Here is a 19,913-nt window from a genome sequence, read left to right as displayed (position 1 = left end):
TGATGGAGAAAAAGCTTAAGATTGCCATTCCGTCCAAGCTTGCTTATAAACCAATCACAACTACCCTTAGAAGAAGACAAAAGGAGCTTTCTGCTATTATTATCCAAAGGGCCTTCCAGTCCCATTTGATTCAGTGTTCTGTGAAACAGGCCTCTTTTTCATACCAACACAGAAACTGTGACAGTAGCATCTTTGAAGAAGATGTATCTGAGAAGGAAGGTAGCCAGTTAGATAAATCACAAACTGCATCTTCCATTTCTTTCCCTCCATCTTATAATAGTGTCACTGGGGCCACCAATGATAACTTGCAGGTGACAATTACAGACTCAAACAAAACCAATTAACTTAGATGGAAATAACTTTTTGATTCCAGAATATAATACTATAACTTAACAATAATTATAATAGTCTTTATTAAGAGTTAATGATTGCATAATCCTTACAATGATGAATTTTTAGCTTTGCGAGTTCTCCCCAACATGAGTAGGAGTTACACAACTGAGTCCTAAATATTGGTTGCAAATCAAACAATGGCAATTTTATCTTTAGCTACTGAAGTAAAGTTTTCAACTTACTATTTTAGTATTGCTCAGTGTTTATTCACAGAAGGAATCTGTACAAGATCATACCAGTTATATCAGTGGTTGTATATAAACATACTAGACTGGAAAACAATAAATATGGGGCAGAGCTCTTCTTGACGTGCTGCTCACAAACCGGGAAGAATTAGTAGGGGAAGCAAAAGTGGATGGGAACCTGGGAGGCAGTGACCATGAGATGATCGAGTTCAGGATCCTGACACAGGGAAGAAAGGAGAGCAGCAGAATACGGACCCGGGACTTCAGGAAAGCAGATTTTGACTCCCTCAGGGAACTGATGGGCAGGATCCCCTGGGAGAATAACATGAGGGGGAAAGGAGTCCAGGAGAGCTGGCTGTATTTTAAAGAATCCTTATTGAGGTTACAGGGACAAACCATCCCGATGTGTAAAAAGAATAGTAAATATGGCAGGCGACCACCTTGGCTTAACAGTGAAATCCTTGCTGATCTTAAACACAAAAAAGAAGCTTACATGAAGTGGAAGATTGGACAAATGACCAGGGAAGAGTATAAAAATATTGCTCGGGCATGCAGGAGTGAAATCAGGAAGGCCAAATCACACCTGGAGTTGCAGCTAGCAAGAGATGTTAAGAGTAACAAGAAGGGTTTCTTCAGGTATGTTAGCAACAAGAAGAAAGTCAAGGAAAGTGTGGGCCCCTTACTGAATGAGGGAGGCAACCTAGTGACAGAGGATGTGGAAAAAGCTAATATACTCAATGCTTTTTTTGCCTCTGTCTTCACGAACAAGGTCAGCTCCCAGACTACTGCACTGGGCAGCACAGCATGGGGAGGAGGCTACCAGCCCTCTGTGGAGAAAGAAGTGGTTTGGGACTATTTAGAAAAGTTGGACGAGCACAAGTCCATGGGGCCGGATGCACTGCATCCGAGAGTGCTAAAGGAATTGGCAGATGTGATTGAAGAGCCATTGGCCATTATCTTTGAAAACCCATGGCGATTGGGGGAAGTCCCAGAAGACTGGAAAAAGGCTAATGTAGTGCCCATCTTCAAAAAAAAGGGAAGAAGGAGGATCCTGGGAACTACAGGCCAGTCAGCCTCACCTCAGTCCGTGGAAAAATTATGGAGCAGGTCCTCAAGGAATCAATTCTGAAGAACTTAGAGGAGAGGAAAGTGATCAGGAACAGTCAGCATGGATTCACCAAGGGCAAGTCATGCCTGACTAATCTAATTGCCTTCTATGACGAGATAACTGGCTCTGTGGATGAGGGAAAAGCGGTGGACATGTTGTTCCTTGACTTTAGCAAAGCTTTTGACATGGTCTCCCACAGTCTCGCCAGCAAGTTAAAGAAGTATGGGCTGGATGAATGGACTCTAAGGTGGACAGAAAGTTGGCTAGATTGTTGGGCTCAACGGGTAGTGATCAATGGCTCCATGTCTAGTTGGCAGCCGGTATCAAGTGGAGTGCCCCAAGGGTTGGTCCTCGGGCCGGTTTTGTTCAATATCTTCATAGATGATCTGGAGGGTGGTGTGGATTGCACCCTCAGCAAGTTTGCAGATGACACTAAACTGGAAGGAGAGGTAGATATGCTGGAGGTTAGGGATAGGATACAGAGGGCCGTAGACAAATTGGAGGATTGGGCCAAAAGAAATCTGATGAGGTTCAACAAGGACAAGTGCAGAGTCCTGCACTTAGGACGGAAGAATCCCATGCACCGCTACAGACTAGGGACCGAATGGCTAGGCAGCAGTTCTGCAGAAAAGGACCTAGGGGTTACAGTGGACGAGAACCTGGATATGAGTCAACAGTGTGCCGTTGTTGCCAAGAAGGCCAATGTCATTTTGGGATGTATAAGTAGGGGCATTGCCAGCAGATCGAGGGACGTGATCGTTCCCCTCTATTTGACATTGGTGAGGCCTCATCTGGAGTACTGTGTCCAGTTTTGGGCCCCACGCTACAGGAAGGATGTGGAAAAATTGGAAAATGTCCAGCGGAGGGTAACAAAAATGATTAGGGGACTGGAACACATGACTTATGAGGCGAGGCTGTGGGAACTGGGATTGTTTAGTCTGCAGAAGAGAAGAATGAGGGGGGGATTTGATAGCTGCTTTCAACTACCTGAAAGGGAGTTCCAAAGAGGATGGATCTAGACTGTTCTCAGTGGTAGCAGATGACAGAGCAAGCAATAATGGTCTCATGTTGCACTGGGAGAGGTTTAGGTTGGATATTAGGAAAAAAACTTTTTCACTAGGAGGGTGGTGAAACACTGGAATGCGTTACCTAGGGAGGTGGTGGAATCTCCTTCCTTAGAGGTTTTTAAGGTCAGGCTTGACAAAGCCCTGGCTGGGATGATTTAGTTGGGGATTGGTCCTGCTTTGAGCAGGGGGTTGGACTAGATGACCTTCTGAGGTCCCTTCCAACCCCGATATTCTATGATATCTATCCACAGATAAAGCCTGGCTGTATAAATTTAGTTTGAGTAATATAAGTATGTTTGTTTATAGCATTATGTGACCTTGTGTTTGTTTAAAAAAACATGGTTTACTGTAGTAAAAGGCAACACTTACTGTATATGTTGGGAATGGTATTGCCTAATTTTTATATTTAGGCACCTAAGTAAAAGTGGCCTGGTTTTCAGATTGCAGAGCACATGCATCTTCCACTCACTTCAGAGAGAGTTATTGGTTCTCAGAACATTTTGAAGATCAAACTGTTTTTATTTAGGTGCTTCATTTTAAGCATCTACATTTGAAAATTTGCCCTTAACGTGTCTGTATCCCAATTTGTTAGAAAAGGTGTGTGGGAGGGAACGACCGGGGGAGACAGGGGAGGGAGAAAGAAGGCTATAGGGTGTTGTGTGAATCCATTAAGGTTTTTAAAGTGCTTTGGAGATAAAGTGATATATACAATTTTTCATCATCATACTGCAGCCAACCTGTCACAGAAAATATTACCTGGTAATCTGATACAAATTCAAGGCATGTGTATCTAGACAGAAGATTCTGGGAATAGTTGTTTTTCCCTACTGGCTGTGAGATCAGCTTGTTTACTTGTCGGGTGTCTGTATCAACATTGCTTTGAATGCTTTGTTGTGATAGGGCTGGTCAGCTGAAGTAAGCTGGTTGTCACAAAATTATTGATAAGAGAGGCTTAACTAAGATTTTGTATTTAAAAGCTCAGATGTCTAGATGTCTTTGTCTATTTTGTCAGAATCTATCCTATCCCCTATTTCCATCTTTCATTTTATTAGAGAAGGAGTACAATCACATAACCAGGAGTTCTCAAACTTTTTTTTCAGGCTGTGATAATTCTCCCCACCCATACCATGCCACCCTTACTTCTGCACTGCTGCTGGTGGCAAAACTGCCTTCAGAGCTGGGCGCCCGGCCAGCAGCTGCCACTCTCTGACTGCCCAGCTCTGAAGGCAGCGCAGAAGTAAGGGTGGCAATATGGTGACCCCCCCTACAATACCATTGCTATCCCCTTTTGCTACCATTGCTACCCCCAGTTTGAGAAATGCTGACAAAAATAAGACTTTAGCAAAAATATCTATCTATTCAAACAAGAGATCTGAAAATATTTTCCTTGTTACAGGCAGTGAGAACAGTACTTGCAGATACAGATGAAAAATGACAGGAATAATAAGGTAATAAATAATTCTTTATAATTATTTGTTGCTTTACTTAGAAAATATTTTGTCTTAATGTGAAAACTCCGTATAATAAAAATAAAGAAGCTATGTAATAGAGTGATATCCTAAAAAGATTAAGCGACCATTGATGATAATACAGAATAGTTTTCTGCCAAATGCTTCACGATTAAACATAATTTATTTTATTTTTGCAAGACCCTATGAAACAAATTGCAATTAAAAACTGTTACGTTTTATTCAAATATTTTAATAAAATGAGTCTGAAGTAGGTCTTAACTAAACACATTCAAAACTCTCTAAAATTGCAAAATTAGTGTCAAAACCTTTGTACGGTTGGCTTTTATCCTATTTATTTTTTTAACTTGAGAACTGAAATATAGCTGTTACATTTGTAATATATTTGGAACTTCCATAGAACCTCAGGTAACTTTCTGTGCAATGCTTATAACAATATATCAGTGCTGTGTCCTCCAAGTACACTGATATTAAGCTAAATTTTGCCCTGAATTACATCCCATGCAGCCACCCCCATTGAAGAATTTGCCTCCTTGTTTAAAATATTTACTTACTTACTACCTAACGGTGGATTTTGTAAAGAGCATTAGGGGAGTTAGGTGCCCAAATTACATTGAAATTCAAAGAGAGTTGGGTATGTATCTCCTTTACAATCCTTTGAAAATGCCAGCCTGAAAGCATGATAGATGCTGCTGCTTTCTCCTGATTGATTTATTAAAGATTACAGAATAAAGAATTAAAAATACAAAACAGCAAGAAAAGATCAGTGGATTCATAGACCCATAGATTTTAAAGATAGAAAGGACACTTGTGATTGTCTAGTCTCACATTCTGAATATTACAGGTTATAGAATTCATCCAGTAATTCCTGAATCAAGCCCATAACTTCTGATTGAGCTAGAGGATATATGTTAGACATCCAGTCTTGATTTAAAGACTTCAAGTGATAGAGAATCCAACACATTTCTTGGTAAATGTTCCACTGGTTGGTTAACCCCACAGACACTGCAGGACACATTAAGCTATTTGTATCCAAAAATGTCAACTTTATATTTCTTTAAGTGGGGAAAAAAGAACAACTAATACTTTTTATGTGAAGTTGTTTTGTTTAATTGGTGTTTACATGATTACTCCAGCTTTTGTTCAACATCCGAACACCATTATATGGCAGCATCTACCATGTTTAAAATATACTTAAACTTAATTGAAAAACATGCAAAATTTGTTGTAATCTTCCTTTGGAGGTATTAAAATTATTTGCCTAATAAATATGAGAATGAGCTCATGATTGGTTTGAGTCTTGCTAATGAGTCTCTCTCCTCCTGCACATGCTCCCAAGCCAGCTGCAAATCTTTGCAGGTGCTTGTCCCCTCAATTTGGTATATCTTTTATATGCAACAGATCTTATTTCTTCAGCCACCAGTGCTGCCTTTTACTGTTTCCCTTCCTTCTGCCTCGACAAAACCATGTTTTGAAACAAAGGGTTCCTGCCATCTGCTGAAGCTATATAAGGCAGGGAGTGACATCATCCGTGGTTCTTCACTCCCCACACAAGCAGACACCTGGAAACACCTGAGGAACAAAGACTGAACTGGGGGAAGTGCTAGACCCAGGCGAAAGTGATTTCTAGCCTGTGTATGAAAGACCTGGAGATTCCAAGCTGTAAAGCAAGTGCAGCTTGTCCCTTAAGAATCTGCAGCCTGCTTGTATAATTTCTCAGGGTGAGAATCTGCTGGTTCATATCCTATCTTTCTAGTATCTTAGACTTAGTTTACATTTTGTTTATTTACAAGGTAATCTGTTTGCTATCACTTATAATCACTTAATGTATCTTTTGTAGTTAAAATATATTTTATGTTTTAATCCAAACCAGTGAGCTTTGACTGGAGTGCTTGGGGAAAATCACTGCTTGATTATCACAAGTGTGCATTGTTCTCTTCACATTGAGGGACAGGTAGACCGGGTATTAAACCCATATACTGGTCAGACTTGACCAGGGCAGGACTGTACTGATTTGGGGTCCTCGGCTGGGAAGCTGGTGGTTAGAGCATGCGTGTAACTACAGCTGGGTGTGTCCCTACCCTATTTCTGCACTCCAGTTTTCCCCAGCTGTCCACATTAGCCTTTAAGGGTCATAGGCAGCCAGGCACAACTGTCTTGAGGCTGCTCTAAGTTCCACCAGTGACTGAAGTGGCCCCAAGACTGGATAGCTGCAACAGTGGCAGGAACTCACCTTTCTCCCCCTCAGCCTTGTGGTACTGTGCTTAGCACAGCTTAGCCAGACCAAAGAATCTGGCCATTAGGTCTGCCAGAAGGTTCAAAGAGTAATTATTTTGTAAAGAAAATTAATAGCATCTAATTCACCAACAGCTTTATCTGTTGTATTGGGAAAAGCTCTTGAAGGGTCAGAAGAGAAGCTGGGACCCCAAATACCTAGATTGATGAAATGATAGTTGATGTCCCAGTCAGGACCAGAAGGGACTAATGTTAGCAGTGACATTTGGATATGATGCAGTTGAAGAGAGGCTCTATCAGAAAGAGACTGTTCAGAAGATTGTGACAGGACACTAAATAATTAAATACAATAGAGAAAAAAACCACGAAGTGTTTGAAAAACGCTGGAAGGGAGAGAAGTGATGTAGTTAAAGAGTGAGTCTCACCTCCTGATGCAACTTTTAAAATGTGTGGAGTTTCTTTTATTAAAGTCCAAGTTGCTTAAAAATAAATAAATAGATAAATAACAAACAAAAAATAAATAATAAAATTTATATAAATAAATAAATAGAAATAAATTAAATTTTAGCTCAGATTAGAATTTATCATCCTTTGCTTCTATTTCCTATTTTTTGATGGGGTTTGCTGGTTCTGCTATAGTATAAGTTCTTCTGTAAAGGGATGGTATCTTAGTCTATGTTTTGTAAATTGCTGTTGTAGCAGAGAGGCCTGGCCACCCTCAGAGACTGACCATGAGGGACGGCCAGATGCCCCTTGGTTGGCAGAACCAGGAAGCCCATTCTTACCACGCCGGAAGCAGAGGGGCGGGACAGGAACAGGAAGTATAAAAGGTGGGCCCTGTAGCTCAGTTGAGCACCAGCTCCCAAAGGAGACGGATGTGTTTTCCCCACTGCTGATGCAGGAACCCACAGAAGACGGTGCATTGGATTCTTCCATCCTAAGTGCAGGACCCTGCACTTATCCTTATTGAACCTCATCAGATTTCTTTTGGCCCAAACCTCCAATTTGTCTAGGTCCTTCTGTATCCTATCCCTCCCCTCCAGCGTATCTACCACTCCTCCCAGTTTAGTATCATCCGCAAATTTGCTGAGAGTGCAATCCACACCATCCTCCAGATCATTTATGAAGATATTGAACAAAACCGGCCCCAGGACCGACCCCTGGGGCACTCCACTTGACACCGGCTGCCAACTAGACATGGAGCCATTGATCACTACCCGTTGAGCCCGACAATCTAGCCAGCTTTCTACCCACCGTATAGTGCATTCATCCAGCCCATACTTCCTTAACTTGCTGACAAGAATACTGTGGGAGACCGTGTCAAAAGCTTTGCTAAAGTCAAGAAACAATACATCCACTGCTTTCCCTTCATCCACAGAACCAGTAATCTCATCATAAAAGGCGATTAGATTAGTCAGGCATGACCTTCCCTTGGTGAATCCATGTTGACTGTTCCTGATCACTTTCCTCTCATGTAAGTGCTTCAGGATTGATTCTTTGAGGACCTGCTCCATGATTTTTCCAGGGACTGAGGTGAGGCTGACTGGCCTGTAGTTCCCAGGATCCTCCTTCTTCCCTTTTTTAAAGATTGGCACTACATTAGCCTTTTTCCAGTCATCCGGGACTTTCCCCCGTTCGCCACGAGTTTTCAAAGATAATGGCCAAGGGCTCTGCAATCACAGCAGCCAATTCCTTCAGCACTCTCGGATGCAACTCGTCCGGCCCCATGGACTTGTGCACGTCCAGCTTTTCTAAATAGTCCCTAACCACCTCTATCTCCACAGAGGGCTGGCCATCTCTTCCCCATTTTGTGATGCCCAGCGCAGCAGTCTGGGAGCTGACCTTGTTAGTGAAAACAGAGGCAAAAAAAGCATTGAGTACATTAGCTTTTTCCACATCCTCTGTCACTAGGTTGCCTCCCTCATTCAGAAGGGGCCCACACTTTCCTTGGCTTTCTTCTTGTTGCCAACATACCTGAAGAAACCCTTCTTGTTACTCTTGACATCTCTTGCTAGCTGCAGCTCCAGGTGCGATTTGGCCCTCCTGATATCTTTCCTACATGCCCGAGCAATATTTTTATACTCTTCCCTGGTCATATGTCCAACCTTCCACTTCTTGTAAGCTTCTTTTTTATGTTTAAGATCCGCTAGGATTTCACCATTAAGCCAAGCTGGTCGCCTGCCATATTTACTATTCTTTCGACTCATCGGGATGGTTTGTCCCTGTAACCTCAACAGGGATTCCTTGAAATACAGCCAGCTCTCCTGGACTCCCTTCCCCTTCATGTTAGTCCCCCAGGGGATCCTGGCCATCTGTTCGCTGAGGGAGTCGAAGTCTGCTTTCCTGAAGTCCAGGGTCCGTATCCTGCTGCTTACCTTTCTTCCCTGCGTCAGGATCCTGAACTCAACCAACTCATGGTCGCTGCCTCCCAGATTCCCATCCACTTTTGCTTCCCCCACTAATTCTACCCGGTTTGTGAGCAGCAGGTCAAGAAAAGCGCCCCCCCTAGTTGGCTCCCCTAGTACTTGCACCAAGAAATTGTCCCCTACGCTTTCCAAAAACTTCCTGGATTGTCTATGCACCGCTGTATTGCTCTCCCAGCAGATATCAGGGAAATTAAAGTCACCCATGAGAATCAGGCATGCGATCTAGTAGCTTCCTTGAGTTGCCGGAAGAAAGCCTCATCCACCTCATCCCCCTGGTCCGGTGGTCTATAGCAGACTCCCACCACTACATCACTCTTGTTGCACACACTTCTAAACTTAATCCAGAGACACTCAGGTTTTTCCACAGTTTCGTACCGGAGCTCTGAGCAGTCATACTGCTCCCTTACATACAGTGCTACTCCCCCACCTTTTCTGCCCTGCCTGTCCTTCCTGAACAGTTTATAACCATCCATGACTGTACTCCAGTCATGTGAGTTATCCCACCAAGTCTCTGTTATTCCAATCACGTCATAGTTCCTTGACATCACCAGGACCTCCAGTTCTCCCTGCTTGTTTCCAAGGCTTTGTGCATTTGTATATAAGCACTTGAGATAACCTGTTGATCGCCCCTCATTCCAAGTATGAGGCAGGAGCCCTCCCCTCACAGACATTCCTGCCTGTGCTTCCTCCCGGTATCCCGCTTTCCCACTTACCTCAGGGCTTTGGTCCTCCTTCCCCGGTGAACCTAGTTTAAAGCCCTCCTCACTAGGTTAGCCAGCCTGCTGGCAAAGATGCTCTTCCCTCTCTTCGTAAGATGGAGCCCGTCTCTGCCCAGCACTCCTCCTTCATGGAACACCATCCCATGGTCAAAGAATCCAAAGCCTTCGTCTCCGACACCACCTGCGTAGCCATTCGTTGACTTCCACGATTCGACGGTCCCTACCCAGGCCTTTTCCTTCCACGGGGAGGATGGACGAGAACACCACTTGCAGTGACCCTGAGGACTCGCCCAAGCTACCAGAGCCAACCAATGCTGTGGAGCTGCTGGGGTTGCCACTGGCAGTATACCCTGAGGAGACACCAGACTCACCACACCAACATACCAAACCTGAGGCGAGTAGGAAGTAGTGCAGGGAAACTAGACAGTCATCTGGTTGAGTGCTGGCCTGATACAAGGTCAGTGTGTTGCGGGCAGATCCCTGCTGGCCCACTGGCGGACCACTCCACCACTGTTAGAGTCCTGGGCCGGGACTCAGTGGAGTCGGGTGGGCCCACGTCCCCCTACCTTCTGTCACCCCACTCCTGTTGTGGTAGCCTCCCCACCATAGGCCAGGAGGCCTGTGTCAGTCTCCTGCCTGAGCCCTAGACAGAGTTTGGTGCTCACTCCTGCCTGAGCCCTAGACAGAGTTTGGTGCTCATTGCTGCCTGAAGGCCAGGTTCCTAGACTCTTACCTGCTCTACCCTGCTTGAGGGCTAGACTTCTAGACTGCTTGGTGCCCTGCCCTGCCTAAGAGCCTGGGCCCCTGAACTGTTCACTGCTCTACCCTGCCTCAGGATTTGAGCCCTAGAGACAGCTAATTCCACCTTACAGACTGCTGTTTGAGGTGCGTGACAGCAGAGGAGTGGCCACCCTTAGAGATTGACAGTGAGGGACAGACACACACGCCTACAGCTGTGTAAACTAATGGTGTAATGTAAATGTTGAATAAGATATCGGAGCAGCATTGGAAGCAAATAAGCAGAGTCCTGTGGGAGCAGCACTGTGTGGAATATTTGACTCAAAACTAATGTACAGAAAATCAAATTTGATTCAAGTTCAGTCAGTATTCACAAACTAGTGGTGGTTTGCTTAAATTTTTGTCATGTCTGCAAACTTTTCAAAGCATATAATAATTAGTAATAATGTCTGTCTTTCAACGTGTACGCTCTTTGGGGCAGGGACTGTTTTCTTGTGCCGTACTTGTAATGGTTAAGTCTTTGAACATCTAATTGCTGTTAAACAGATGATGCCACAAACCAAGTCAGCACTATCCTACCTCACAAACTCAGCCTACTAATGCACAATGTCTAGTGCCACTTCGTAGTATAGAGATTACATATTGGATACACTGCTGTTATCTGTTTAGTGTCTTCAGAAGGCTTCACTGCGTGAGAACAGTGTTGGGGAACAGTGAGTGATCAGGCGTGCACACTGATCTCTGAACCTCTAAACAAGATGGATTCAGCTTTCCTGACAGATGGGGAATAGAGAAGAATAGATTCCACCAAAACAGGCCTGGTGAGAAGGATCTTCAAATCAGCTGATGTCACCTGAGTGGAGGAAGTAGTCAGAAGTGTAAAAGTCCTACCAAGTGTGACGGTAATGGAAAAAGCCTTCTACTTTGTCCAGATCTGTGTGACTGCTTTGTCTGTGACTTCTGAGTTAGTGACTTGCAATGTATTCCACCACTACCAAAGAATTTCCCTAAGCAGGCACCATGGACTCTGATGACCTTTGGTGAAGCTGTGTGACTCCTCCTTACCTATGTTCATTCAGAAGCTTCATGAATTTCTAGCAAAAGAAGGAAAGACTTTAACTGAGGTAATAGGAGTTAGGAAAAGGATAGGGATAGGACAGGCTGATGGTTGGATGCAGCTAGCAAAAGGTTGGAAACAGTAGTGAAGGTGAAGAAGATGGAAATAGGAACAACAATGAGAGGAGGAAATTGTCAATTTTGTTTTGGACTCCCATTGCCTTCAATAGGCACTGGATCAGCCCCTCACCCCCCCCCCCCTTTTTTTTTTCCAGACTGTTACAGAACATTATCATCATACACTCAGAGTGAGATACTCCACTCAACCAACAGGATGCTAAATTCTATCTTAACCAAAAGTAACAACGGCAAAAATAACAGTAGCCATCAACTTCCTTGCCAGGTGTAAATGGTGAGGGGAGGGAAACAGGTCTGGTTGTTACTGCTATTTGGTCAACTAGAAATAACTGGAAATCAGACCCCAGAGTTGCAAACTTTGATAACAAATTATGGCTGAACATCCTCCATCAGGAGGGCTGATATAATTGGACCCAAATCATCTGATTTCCTTCTTCACCCTACCATAATCACCTAATACATAACAATAGGCATATAATAAATTATTTAAGAATAATGATTATTAAACAACACTTACTGACCGTCTTCAACAGTTGTTTATATCCAATTGGAAATTTGAGTCCATTCCAAGTGATATAAAAGATGCAGTTCTGTTCCCTCTATATAATAGAATTGGTGACGGAGTAGAGTGTGGAAATTACCAAGGGATCTCCCATCTATCTATTCCTGGTAAAGCACTGGCAAGAGTCCTCAATCAGCTTCTACAACACTGGGTCAGATTTCTTTCTGAGAGGCACTTGGATACCTCAGTGATGAATGCATTATAAATGCTTGGACAGAGAGGCATCAAGTGGTTTCAGAGTATGATGTGGTAACACTGGTATGATCTTTATTCTTTGCCAGCACCAGAGAAGATAAGTGAAGAATATCAGCCATAATAAGTGGTTTTTATTGATCTACAGGGGGCCTTTGAAAGTATTAAAAAGATATTTAGGCAACTCCTCAGGAAAAAAAACTTCCCGGGCAAGTCAGTTGCAATCAGCTCTTTATTTCATGAGGCTATGCCTGGAAGAATCAGTTATTGCAATAATGTCCTTCCTGATCCCAATCTGATCAAGACAGGTGTGAAACAGGGATACATATTTCTACTGGGTTTGATTCAGTATGTTTTTTTGCTGTTGTTATTAATGAAGTTTGTTACTATCTGCAGCCAGGAGTCTGCATTCACTTTGGAGAAGATAGAGATTTCAGTCTGTCATACAAGAAAGCAAAACCTTAAATCACTGACTGTCTCCAAAATCTGCATTCTGCTGCTGGTCTTTTTGTCCTTTCTGAACAGGAGCTACAAGAAATGGCTACACATTTTAATATGGCAGCACTGTCCATATTTTTTTTTTTTTTAAAGGCCCAAATTCTCTGTCACTATCCTCTGAGTTACCATGTTGGTCCAAAATCATCACCAAAAGACACCAAGTTTACAGTTTTATAAGATGTTTTTTATTAACTAGTGTTCAAAAATTCAGGCTTCATATAAGTATTCAGATGCTAAATCTCTAATATTCTTCCTTAGCCGAATATTTTTTAATACAATGGAAATCATTTTAAGAAAGAAAATGTATCACAATGTTGTTTACTTTTACTACAGTACATGTAGTAGTTTCCATACTTAGAATGGGAAATACTACAAGTACTGTGATAGTCAGCTACTGTGCATTTTAAATGGCATCTCCTGTATCTGTTCAAAGCTGAATAGTTAGGAGGCACAGTTCCCTTCCCATGATATTTGTGGCCTGGTAAGCTCATGCGCTTCTCCTCTTTTTTTCTGAATGCCAGTTCTGATGGTAGCTGAGGGTAATCCAGAGACAGGAACCTCTCTCTCTGGCCTCTCCATGTAACGCCAGATGAATCTTCTTTTATGACCATTTATATAAGACAATCTTACTGTTGTTCCTTTCCTACCCATTCCCCACCTGTAACTAACTTTAGCTATTAATCTGTCATTCTGCCAGTATCAATTAAGTTTGCTTAAAGTAAGGAAAGAGTGAACCTCATCATATAGATGTACTTACATCTGTGTCATTAGTATAAATAAACAACATACCTCTAGGTCAAAGGTATAAGAAAAGGAACATTCAGAGTAAGGTCTTTAACTTTTCAATGATGGGGAAAAATCCTTTTGTGAAAGAAAAGTTTATTTTTCAAAAGACATTTAACCACCATGACAGTGAAAATAACCTTCAATTTATGATTATGGGTTCAGTGCTTATACCTGGCTATACAGAAGCAGGTGTTCTAATTGCAATGCTTTTTTCATAATGTTTTATAACATTCTATTAATAAACATAATGGGGAAAGTAATATCTAACTCATATATTCTGTTATATGATGTTAGTCATTGGATTTGATTATTAACATCCTGCTGCAGTAAAGGATAAAATAATAGATACAATTGTATTACTTATTGCTTTTTCCATTGTTCAGTTTCTAACTCCTCTTCAGCTGAGCACTGTTCTTTGATATTCAGCTGAATACTACAATTTTTAATACTTAATTAAAATTTAGCTGATAAACATGAACAGGGATGAAGAGCATTGTGAGGGTCTTCTGCAGTCACTAGCAGTCCGCTAGCATCTGACATGATTTTCTGGAGGCCTACTCCTATCCTGATACAGGAAGTAATCCATCTGGAAACTGTCTGTGCTGAAAGTGCTTGCCCTCTTATTCTGTCTTGCATACAAAATGAAGAGCTGAGGGAACAGCCTGTAAGTCTTAGTTCTGTCAAGATGGAAGGCTAAAGCTCACCTCACATCTAAAGTATGGAGACACTCCTCATCCCTATTTGAATGTGGCTTTGGGGAAAAAAACAGGTAAGTATATTGTCTGGTTTAAATGAAAAGCCAATACCACTTTAGTTAAAAATGGTGGATGTAGCCTCAAAGTTACTTTATCGTTGAAAAATAACATATGTGGAGGTCCTGCCATGAGAACCAGCAGCTTACTCATTCTTCAGGCTGATATGATGGCAATAAGAAAAGATACCTTCTGATACAGGTGAGGCCAAGAACAGGTGGCAATCAAGGGCCCATCAAGGCAGATAATACAATGTTAAGATTCCAAAGTAGTACTGTATCTATAACAGGAAGAAAAAGCTGAATAATCTTTTAACGATCTAGAGAACATGGGGTTGGAAAAGACCAGTCTCCCTTGAATGGGAGGATGGATAGCTGAGATCATTGCTAAGTGAACTCTCACAGAGCTTAGAGAAAGTCCTGAGGATCTGAGATGTAACTGGTACTCAAATGTCTTGAATCTTAGTTTCTGTTGGCTATATTCCCTGGAGAATGGACCAGTTGGTGAAACATTTCCACTTAGCTCAATAAGTGGCTTTAGTGGACTGCTTTCAACTATTAAGTAATATTTCCTGAACTGCCACTGAGGAGCCTCTCAGCTTTATCTAATCACTCAACTGCCGTGTCATGAGGTGCAGACTGTTTGGATCCAGGTGCAATATTCATCCATGCTGCTGAGATAGCAGGTCTGGGAGAGGAGGCAGAGGCCATAGAGGTGGAATCAAGAGACTGAAAATCCAAGAACTAGCATTGTCTCAGCTATGCTATAATAATTATCTTGGCATTCTCTCATTTCAATCTGATGACAACCTACAGGATGAGAAAAGGAGTACTTGTGGCACCTTAGAGACTAACCAGTTTATTTGAGCATGAGCTTTCGTGAGCTACAGCTCACTTCATCGGATGCATAGCATATCGTGGAAACTGCAGAAGACATTATATACACACAGAGACCATGAAACAAAACTTCCTCCCACCTCACTCCCCCGCTGGCAACAGCTTATCTAAAGTGATCCTCAAGTAGAGCCGTTTCCAGCACAAATCCAGGTTTTCTCACCCTTCCCCCCCCCCCCCCCAACATATACACATACAAATTCACTCTCCTGCTGGCAACAGCCCATCCCCCTTTGAAACCCCTCTTTATAATGCGCATGATAATCAAGGTGGGTCACCTCCAGCACTAATCCAGGTTTTCACACCCCCCCTTTTTTTTTTTTTTTCCAAAAACCACACACACAAACTCATTCTCCTGCTGGCAACAGCTCATCTTACAATGTGCACAGCAATAATCCAAGTTAAACCAGAACGTCTTGGGGGAGGTTTTGCAGGAAGAAAACAAGGGGAGACAGGCTACCTTGCATAATGACTTAGCCACTCCCAGTCTCTATTCAAGCCCAAATTAATAGTATCCAATTTGCAAATGAATTCCAATTCAGCAGTTTCTCGCTGGAGTCTGGATTTGAAGTTTTTTTGCTTTAAGATAGCGACCCTCATGTCTGTGATTGCGTGACCAGAGAGATTGAAGTGTTCTCCGACTGGTTTATGAATGTTATAATTCTTGACATCTGATTTGTGTCCATTTATTATTTTACGTAGAGACTGTCCAGTTTGACCAATGTACATGGCAGAGGGGCATTGCTGGCACATGATGGCATATATCACATTGGTGGATGTGCAGGTGAACGAGCCTCTGATAGTGTGGCTGATGTTGTTAGGCCCTGTGATGGTGTCCCCTGAATAGATATATGGGCACAGTTGGCAACGGGCTTTGTTGCAAGGATAGGTTCCTGGGCTAGTGGTTCTGTTGTGTGGTATGTGGTTGTTGGTGAGTATTCGCTTCAGGTTGGGGGGCTGTCTGTAGGCAAGGACTGGCCTTTCTCCCAAGATTTGTGAGAGTGTTGGGTCATCCTTCAGGATAGGTTGTAGATCCTTAATAATGCGTTGGAGGGGTTTTAGTTGGGGGCTGAAGGTGACGGCTAGTGGCGTTCTGTTATTTTCTTTGTTAGGCCTGTCCTGTAGTAGGATGAGAGGAATTGATGGGAGATGCATACACGAGACTTGGTTCCTACCATAGGAAAAGGCTGTGGTTAGTGAGGCTGGCCTATGACACACTTGGGAACAGACTTGGCATTTTCTGTTATCCTTTGTCACAAATGTATTGACTGATAGAATGCACCAGACCTGAAAAACATTTCTGAGCACACACTTCTTCAGGGACTGCTCATGATTTTGGGAAAATCTCCTTCTGAAGTGATCTGCCAACTGATTCTGGGAACTTGGTAAATACATGGCAATGGGAGTAATGTCTTCTTTGATACAAAAGTTCCACCACTTCATTTCTTCTTGACAAAGCTGATTGTACTTTGCCCCTCCTTGTCTGTTTAGATAGTACATCGCGGTTGTATTGTCCGTCAGTGTTTGGACTGACAAGCCTCTGATGCAAGGGATCAAAGCATAGCATGCCCTGTGAATTGTCTGGAGTTAAAGGACATTGACAGGAAGAGTTGCTTTGTGTTTCTTTCATAATGCTTGTGTTTTCAGGTTCTCTAGCACCCCACCCTTTCACAGAGGCATCAGTAATTGTCCTGGATGGAAGTGGACGAGAAAAGGGTACATCCCTGCATATGTTGATCTGATCAGTCCACCACTGTTGAGATTGTAGGACTGCAGGATGAACCCAGACCAACTTGTCCATAGGATGTCTGTCTGGTCAACAGACTGACTTCAGTGACCCTTGAAGGATACGCAGGCAAAGCCTGACATTGTGGGTCTTTTAAGTACTTAAGGCCGTGTTGCCTAATAGCTTTAGACACATCAAGACTGCGATGGTGGTGTGTGACTTGAGAGAGAGGCATAGTTGATGAATCGTCTGAAATCTCTCCAGTGGGAGAAAAGCCTTGAATTTGTAGAGTTGAGTAGGGCTCCACTGAACTTGGATTTCCATGGCAGGACTTATGTAGATTTTCCCCTGTTCAGCATGAGTCTCAGATGGTTGAAGAGATGAACTGGATATAATGGAGAATCTGATGTTTGGATCTGTCCTGCATTAACCATACATCCATGTCAGGGGAGAGGAGCATTCCCTTTCTCTTCAAGTAGACCACCACGTACTTGGTGAATAGATTTGGGGTTGACAACAGGCCAAAGGGAAGTATTGAGTATTGATAGTGTTGGGCTGCTGTTAGAAATCTTAGAAACTTCCTGCGAGTTAGCAGTCACATGGAGGTAAGCATCCTGCAGATGGAGGGCAGCAAACCAGTCATTGCAGTCTAGGGAAAGAATGACTGATGCTAGGGAAACCATACAAAATCTTATGTACTTGATGAACTTGCTGTGATTTCAAAGGTCCACCCTGGGTCTCAGAACTCCCCCACACTCCTTGTACTTGGAGTTCAGAAAGTATTGTCAGTTAAACTTCATTCCCTGATGTTGAAGGGGAACTTCCTCTATGGCTCCTAGAGTGAACAGTGTCTGAACTGCTTGAAGGAGCATTGACCTGTGAGATTGGTCCCTGAATAGCGATGGGGCAGGTGGGTAGGAGAGGGAGACGGAGAGAAATAGGATAGAATATCCCAGTCTCACAGTGCTTAGGATCCATTTGTCTGTCAGTATAGAGTCCCAAGCAGTGAGGAAACGGGACAGTCTGTCCGTAGAGGAGAGATGGCTGGAAGATCACTGATGACTATATTGCTATCTTCAAAGAAATCAAATGGGCTGCTTCTTAACAACTGAGGATGCTATCGAACTGGAGTTAGAGGGCCTCTTTCTCTGTGATTTGTGCTTTCTCTTAAAAAAAAATTTTCTAGCTTGGTGGGTATTATACTGATGTTGATATTGTTGTTATTGGATCTGTAATGATGGCTGGGGTATAGATTTCTAACTAACAAAGGGTAGCCTGAGAGTCTAAATAATGTAAAGTTACACTGGTTTTATCTGAAAATAAAAGTTTATCAACAAACAGGATGACCTTTGTAGTTTGCTGGATATCAGAAGCTATGCCCAAGCTCTGTAATCATGAGGATCTCCTCACTATTAGTGCAGAGGTTATCACCATAGAAGAAACATCAGCCACATCAAGCGTGGAGTGAAGCGACACCTTGGCCACCATGGAGCCTTCTGCCCGGAAAGTTTTAATTTCCTCCCTTGCATTTTTTGGTAGTTTGTCAAAAACTTGGACATTGCACCGCAGTTTACAAAGTCACATTTTAGCTAACACTGTCTTCCGATTCACTATATGCACTTGGAGAGAGGAAATAGAATGATTTTTTTTTTTCTCCCAAATAGATCAAGTCTTTGGGGCTCTTTTTTTCTGCGGGAGTTGATTTAAATCTCCCCGATGTGATCTCTCATTGGTTGATGTAACTACCAGTGAGGCAGGATGGGAATAAAATCACTCAAAGCTTTGCACTGGGATATGATATTTATCTGTGCGCTTAGTTGTAGGAGCTAAGGAGACTCGTGTATGCCACAAGGTCTTTGTCAGTTCTAGAAAAACCTCATTATTTTGGAGGGCAATTGGCATGTAAGTGTCCTCTTGCACAAGCTCAGCTTCTATAATGGAGAAGCCCCAGCCCCAGCCATTCTTGTCAGCAGTACCTGATGAGACTTAAAATCCTCTGCTACCAGAGAAGAAGAGTCCAGGATCACTGAGTCATCGGTTGAGAAGGAGGAAGGGATAACAGGAGCCAATGGATGCTTATGTGATAGAACTGGTTCATCAGCAGTGGTTCTTCCTGCAGCACTGGAATCATAGAATATCAGCGTTGGAAGGGACCACAGGAGGTCATCTAGTCTAACCCCCCGGCTCAAAGCAGGACCAATCCCTAACTAAATCATCCCAGCCAGGGCTTTGTCAAGCCTGGAGCTCAAAGGTGAATAGAATCTCTGTGTGCTTCCAATTTAGGTGGCTCTGGAAGCTGTTTTGCCAAAGGCAGTGGCAACCTTCCCCTAGATTGGGCCAGTGATCGAGACATGGGGGACCAGGAAACACCAAAGGGGTCCAGTAAGGCCATGGAGGGAGACCATAAGGCATGGGCAACCAAAAAGTATTAGGTCATGATGACTTGTTCCTGCTGAATGATTGGCCCTGCCCCCAGTACTGATGTTCTCCTGGGGGCAGCCTAGATGATTAGCTAGAGTGACTGTATCTAGGAGAGGATGGTGAGATACTGTAAAAGTCTGAGCTTGACTGAGAAGAATCATCTGAGTAGTCCATGGGCATCAGGGGCGCAAAGCCCGATGGGGCCACTAGGTGATCTGTTGTATCTATAGCCCACTGTAAAGATACTAACATTGGCACCTAGGTAGATATGTTTCAGAGTAGCAGCCGTGTTAGTCTGTATTCGCAAAAAGAAAAAGAGTACTTGTGGCACCTTAGAGACTAACAAATTTATTTGAGCATAAGCTTTTGTGAGCTACAGCTCACTTCATCGGATGCATGGTATTTTCCACTGAATGCATCCAATGAAGTGAGCTGTAGCTCACAAAAGCTTATGCTCAAATAAATTGGTTAGTCTCTTAGGTGCCACAAGTACTCCTTTTTCTTTTTAGGTAGATATGGTAGTTGGTATTACAGTGGTGCACAGAGACA

At 43.0% G+C, this 19,913-nt stretch overlaps 1 long non-coding RNA gene across 3 annotated transcripts in view; it reads left to right on the top strand.

Moving 5' to 3' along the window:
* The window catches only part of LOC119565430, a 30,309-nt gene extending 10,611 nt beyond the window's left edge, over positions 1-19,698 (top strand). The window contains exons 2-4 of one of the 3 annotated variants that reach the window (XR_006289145.1): positions 4,150-4,201; positions 11,010-15,158; positions 16,354-19,698. This is a non-coding gene — a long non-coding RNA (uncharacterized LOC119565430). Of the gene's footprint in view, positions 1-4,149; positions 4,202-5,623; positions 5,944-7,156; positions 7,368-11,009; positions 15,159-16,353 lie in introns of those variants that run through there. The other 2 variants (XR_006289144.1, XR_006289146.1) reach the window with 2 other exon arrangements.
* Positions 19,699-19,913: the final 215 nt, after the last annotated feature.

The sequence above is a fragment of the Chelonia mydas genome, chromosome 2 (assembly GCF_015237465.2).
Source record: "Chelonia mydas isolate rCheMyd1 chromosome 2, rCheMyd1.pri.v2, whole genome shotgun sequence".
NCBI classification, from domain to species: domain Eukaryota; kingdom Metazoa; phylum Chordata; order Testudines; family Cheloniidae; genus Chelonia; species Chelonia mydas.
The sequence above is the reverse complement of the archived record's forward strand: the minus strand, read 5'-3'. Positions and strand labels throughout refer to the sequence as shown.